The 6,077-nt window shown below is 39.6% G+C and overlaps 1 long non-coding RNA gene across 1 annotated transcript; it reads left to right on the forward strand.

Annotated features, from left to right (window-relative positions):
- Positions 1–539: 539 nt before the first annotated feature.
- LOC310825740 lies at positions 540–3,387 on the forward strand. Its single transcript, XR_014555504.1, has 3 exons — positions 540–558; positions 1,094–1,177; positions 3,326–3,387. It is a non-coding gene; the product is annotated as an uncharacterized lncRNA (long non-coding RNA).
- Positions 3,388–6,077: the final 2,690 nt, after the last annotated feature.

Below are 6,077 nucleotides of genomic sequence, written 5' to 3' on the forward strand. Positions count from 1 at the left end.
TTGTTGCTATAGATTCATCAACCCCCTTTTCCATAATTGCTCTGGAGATAAGGAAAGGAGGGAGATTATTGGCTGACTCCAGCCAATCAACGCTGTCCGCAATAGGTTTCTTCTGCCCCTTTTTTCAAGCTTGATATTAAAAGAGAGAGAGGTCCTTCTTTCCAAGCAAACTTTCTTCTCTATAGTTATGCAATCTCTCCTTTTCATTAGCTACAGGAATGAAAGCTATCAGCGAAGCAAAGGAAAATGTGGCACTGACTACTTGGCTCCATTATCTCTGTTGAAAGGTTCCCTAAAAATTGGTCCCCTTATGCTGGGGCACATGGGAAATAATGTTCACAAAATGTGCAGACTGTGCACAAAATCGGCCCTAGATTTTACCCGTGCAAAGTCAAATCTGCTGCACATTTGCAAGACTCACTGCTAGGGTACATGGCTGTGTTTCTGAGTCTTCCCAGTGAAAGAAACTGCAAATGGCAACCCAGGCTGTGGATGGCAAAGTAGATCTGATGTCTGTCCCTTTGCCCAGTAAGCTGGCCTGCAACTTCATTAAGGAAAGTGTGGACCATTTGAATATTACAAAACAAGGTGCTGCTCGGCATCTCCTGTCAGAATCTGTGTTTCTAAATTTTCTTCAACATTCCCCCCCTGTTTTTACATTAAAATTGTGCTTTCTGTAAATGTCTTCACACACACTCACCCCTACAGGTTTCTGGAAGAAGTTTGATGGTGTCTACCAGAATCAACACAGTATATATTTTAGGGTTATTTTATCTGCAAATGATAGTGGATGTCTGATCTGATTATTCCTTTAATTGGTGTGTCTAATAAGGTGTTCTTAGCAAATATGACAACACATTAAAATATTTTCAAACTTGACTTTTGAAGAATAAACCATGTTGATCATCAAATAGCAGTTAACGTAAGAAATGTATGTGAGTTTTCTGCCTTCCATGATCTAAAAAAAGCATCACTGTAATTCCCAATTCCCTTTTGACTTCCATAATTTCAAAAATAACTTTAGTCAGCTGGAAAGTGTCTGTTAAAATGAAACAGTTCAGCTGAAACAAATTCTCTTGCTTTTGTCTCCAAGTGAATTGCACTGTGAAAGGACATGAAATCTGCACACATCCTGCCTGAGAGGTTTTGCAGTAGAAGATCAGGCATAAGCTGAAGGGTAACTTAAATACTTCTGTTTAGTACAGCAGATATTCACAATGAGAAAAGGCTGTTGGCTAAGAAACAACAAGTAAAACAAGCCTTTTTTTAATGGGCTCTTGGTAGGTCTCTGAATTTTTCATGCAGGTTGTTCTGAAATGCTGTGGAAAGTGAGTTTGGTTTGATGAAGTCTGATGGATTCTTAAATGTGTGCAATGGATGTATTTGGATGTAGTTATACCAAATAGTGCCTATTGGGAGCCATGTTTCAAAATGCTGTGGGTTTGTGTTTATGCGTATTGACTAAATGGTCCTGCTAGGTTCTGTTTGGCAATGAAGTCTGCTTTCTTGTTCAATAGAACATTCAGTCCATTGCTCAGATCTGAACGTCTACTGCATTGTTAGCCCACCACAGAGTTCGGGGGAGAGGGAATTGGGCCATAAATAAAATTTTATTAAACAGTGTCAAAAATCATTTCACTACAGGAAAACCGTACAAATATATGCAATCACTTCTATGTGCCAATTTTGCTACATTTACACACCTGTAAATTTATGGGTGCATTTACTTCTCTAATTTCCATGTTTGTTCCATTGACAAAGTTGTGTTTTCAGGCCGAAAATAGCACAATATTTGAAACATACATCAAAGCATATATTAAGACAGCAACAACAATATGTTATTTATACCTGTATTCCAGTCTTCTGCAGGGACCCTCAAAGTACCATGCAACAAAATAGACATAAACACAAAAATAAAATGCAACCAGCACAATTACATGAATCTTAAAATAGCAGTTCAGTCGCGAAATATAAATAACAGTGCAATGCTACACATGTCTACCAAGAGGTAAGTTCCACTGAGTTTGTGGGAATCACTTCCTTCCAGGTAAGTTTGTCTAGAATTTCAGCCTAAGCTATTTCAGGGCCAAACTACGCTTTATGCTTAACACATAGTATGCAGCTACATATCAGGGTTACGTTCACATAGCGAGTTATTCCATTTTCAATACTTTCCCCTAACTGCATTAATATGCAGAATTTGCCAAACCATCAGATGTAGCTGCCTTAGACTGAATTTGTCTATCTTGCACATATTGTCTGCACCAGTGTTTCTCAAACTTGGGTCTCCAGCTGTTTTTGGACTACAACTCCCACCATCCCTAGCTAGCAGAACCAGAGGTCAGGGATGATGGGAAGTGTAGTCCAAAAACAGCTGGAAAGCCAAGTTTGGGAAACACTGGTCTACAGTGACTGCCAGTAGTTCATTGAAGTTTCAAGCAGGGAATCTTTTGCCCAGCCGTACGTGGAGACACCTGGAGACATGAGTAGCGCTGTGGTCTAAACCACAGAGCCTACAGTTTGCTGATCAGAATGTTGGCAGTTTGAATCCCCGCGATGGGGTGAGCTCCCGTTGCTCGGTCTCTGCTCCTGCCCACCTAGCAGTTTGAAATCACGTCAAATTGCAAGTAGATAAATAGGTACCGCTCCGGCGGGAAGGTAAACAGCGTTTCCGTGCGCTGCTCTGGTTTGCGAGAAGTGGCTTAGTCATGCTGGCCACATGACACGGAAGCTGTCTGCGGACAAACACCAGCTCCCTCGGCCAGGAAAGAAAGATGAGCATGCAACCCAAGGGACTTCTGTGTGAACCCAGGGACTTCTGTGTGATATGCAAAGCCTCTGCCACTGAGCTATAGCCATTCCCCATGCCAAGCCCTCAGATGTGTTGCACATGGCTGCTCAATCCTGCCATCTCCCGCTGTACCTGGGGGAAGTTACGCATCACATTGCATCCACAGGGGGCTTGAGAAGTCATCTCGGACACTCTGCCATAGGGCAATGGGTTCACTTTCCCCAACCAACGCAGGAGGAGAGAAAGAGGAGGAAGTGCAAGACAAACATCTTGGGATGCTCATCCATCAGCTCAGCCAGAAAGAAGAGCTTGGACTGCAACGAATGCCCTGCAAGCCCTCTTTATATACTGTCTCTCTTCACCCTGTGTTTGCTGTGCAGAACGCTAACACCATACAAGTGATATTAAACAGGGCCATAATTCAACAGCCCATTCATCATCTTCCACTTAATGAATGATCTGAGAAAACCTATTTGATAGTTTATAGGAACTTTGAATAATGATTTCCCCTCCATCTGTGCTTTTCCTTTGTAGTTTGCCATGGCACTAACATTCAAATCAGCGGAACATACCAAAGTAACCAGAGCAAATCTAACCAAAGGGTGAGACACGTTTGTTGACTCTGCATTTTTTAAAAAGCAACAACAATTTTAAAACAGATAGTTTAAATTGGCAGAACTCTGTATTTTGGATCTATGGGCCGCAATAAAGCTTTGTGTGTGTAAATTTGCAGGAGCAGTTGTTTTGCTGAGAATGCCTGGCTTTTGGGGAATACCAGGGGGGCAAATTTGAATAAAATATGGGGGGGAGAGAGGTAAGCCCCACCCTGCATAATCGATCATATGACAGGGCACATGTACACCATTTGAATGGCAATGGCCATTAACTTCTGGGGGTGCCTGGCACACTCAAATATTTTATTTGAGCCAGTTTGGTGTAGTGGCTAAGAGCGGTAGTCTTGTAATCTGGGGAACCGGGTTCGCGTCTCCGCTCCTCCACATGCAGCTGCTGGGTGACCTTGGGCCAGTCACACTTCTTTGAAGTCTCTCAGCCCCACTCACCTCACAGAGTGTTTGTTGTGGTGGAGGAAGGGAAAGGAGAATGTTAACCGCTTTGAGACTCCTTAAAGGGAGTGAAAGGCGGGATATCAAATCCAAACTACAACTACTACTACTACTACTACTACTACTACTACTCTTCTTCTTCTTCTTCTTCTTCTTATTGGATCTCAATTGTTTAATTTGATTCTTTATTTTCTGGCTGTTACTGCACTGTACCTTTAAACTCAATCTCCCTCTTATGAGCATCACCTGGGGTTGGCTTTTTGTATCTTTGTTAACATACGGTCAATAGCAGTGACTACATAACTTTATGACCACTGCTCCATAGCAATAGTTATTATACTTTTCCATACACCATATAGAATGGGGTATGTACCTTTGGTTTGATTTCACATTATTTTGACATTATAGTTTATGTGTATAATTCATAATATTTTGAGTTTATTGTAGTTACCATGCATATACAGGTAATTGTTGTAATATCCTTTTATAGTTTATGAAGCATTTCTGTATTCTTCTGCTGTGCTGAAGAATTCCACGAAACAGTATTGATATTTTATCATTGTATTTAGTCATCGTGTTGCCTTGGATATTACTATTGTTAGCAACACAGGAGTTAAATTGTTTGGTTACTACATGTTTCTGAGAATGTCTGGCTCTTGGTGAATAACAAGGGGGGAAACTTGAATAAAATATGGGGGGGGGGAGACAGGTAAGCCCCACCCTGCATAATTGATCATATGACAGGATACATGCACGCTATTTGAATGGCAATGCCTATTAACTTCTGGGGGTGCCTGGCATGCTCAAATATTTTATTGTGGGGGGGGGGCAAAGGGGCCTTGGCCCCTAGAGGTTGGCTGCTATGGTGAAGACCAGTTTATATCAGCAAACATTTAAAGTAAGTTTTCTCATTTTATTAATAAGATTTTTTTCACCCATCCTTCATCATAAGGTCCCAAGGTGGGCTACGATAGTAGAATATACAAGTATAAAAAACTAAACCATTATAACTATAAAACAAAGAAAATGGGTTCCAAATGGAACAGAACAATTGATGTTCCATTTGTGACATTACTGCACACTGCTTTAGAGATGTACACGGCACAGTTTTATTATATCTTTTTAAACTTTACTGTACACCTGCACTGTGTTGAACGGTATATTGCTGAAATGTACAAAATAACTGACTATCTGTAGGATTTATTTTTATTTAAATTTATTCATTTTGTATGGAGAAACATTTAGTGCTTCCTCGACCACTTCGATCTGTGGAACTGTAAATGTTATCTGTGTATTATTGCCTGTGTGCTACATAATACCTGTTCTTCAGATATAAGAATTTGGTTTGTTTGTTTTTGCTACACTGGCACCTATACTTTGAAACTCCTTGCTTAGAGATTTTATTATAATCAAGCGGTACTTATTTATATATTGTTAAATAAATAGTAAATAGTAAATAATAAATAAAAAGAGGGAGGGGAAAATAGAAGAAGTTATGTTCAAAAATGTAAATTGTGTCCTAAATTTTGGGAAAGGATGATGGCTCCCAGATTTGACCCATCTCTAAATTTCTCTAGATCTGTGTTCAAGTGGAGTTATGACATAGTGCTTTCAAGAATCATAAAAAGTTTCTGAAAGAATAGCTTTTGTTGTTATTTAAGGACAGCTGGATTTAGCCCAAAGTTTCCACATCAAAAAGGGAACACAATTGTGCAGAAAGGCTTTGAATAACAATGCTAGGGATAATGCTTTAAAATTTTAATAGATTGAGTTTTTCCTGTGATATGTCTATTCTTTTTGATGTTAGCTATAACCTACATTATATTGATCTGTCTCCCCAGTGACCCGCTGAAGTTTATGAGGACATGTTGCTGGTGTATGTATTAAAATGTTGCTTACAGTTCATACAACTTACTTTTGCTCTATTAATTTATCCCTGCACAAATTAGGCCTTGTTAGGAGAAGAAAAACAAGAACAACATAAGTGAGTGAGGAATATTTTCCACTCTTCTTGCCAAGCCTATTAAGAAATGTTCCAGTCATTATTCCAAAGTTAATGTTTACCTTTTCAAATACTTCTGACATTTTCCCCTTTAAAATCAATGCATTAAAAAACACACACACACCACTGACTTGCTTTGAATATCATATGAATTCTGGGGGTGTTCATCACTTCCATCAAATAAAATAGCTGATGTGTGATATAATGATAAAGAAACATC

Source organism: Podarcis gaigeae, assembly GCF_964106915.1.
Source record: "Podarcis gaigeae genome assembly, chromosome: 10".
NCBI lineage: Eukaryota > Metazoa > Chordata > Lepidosauria > Squamata > Lacertidae > Podarcis > Podarcis gaigeae.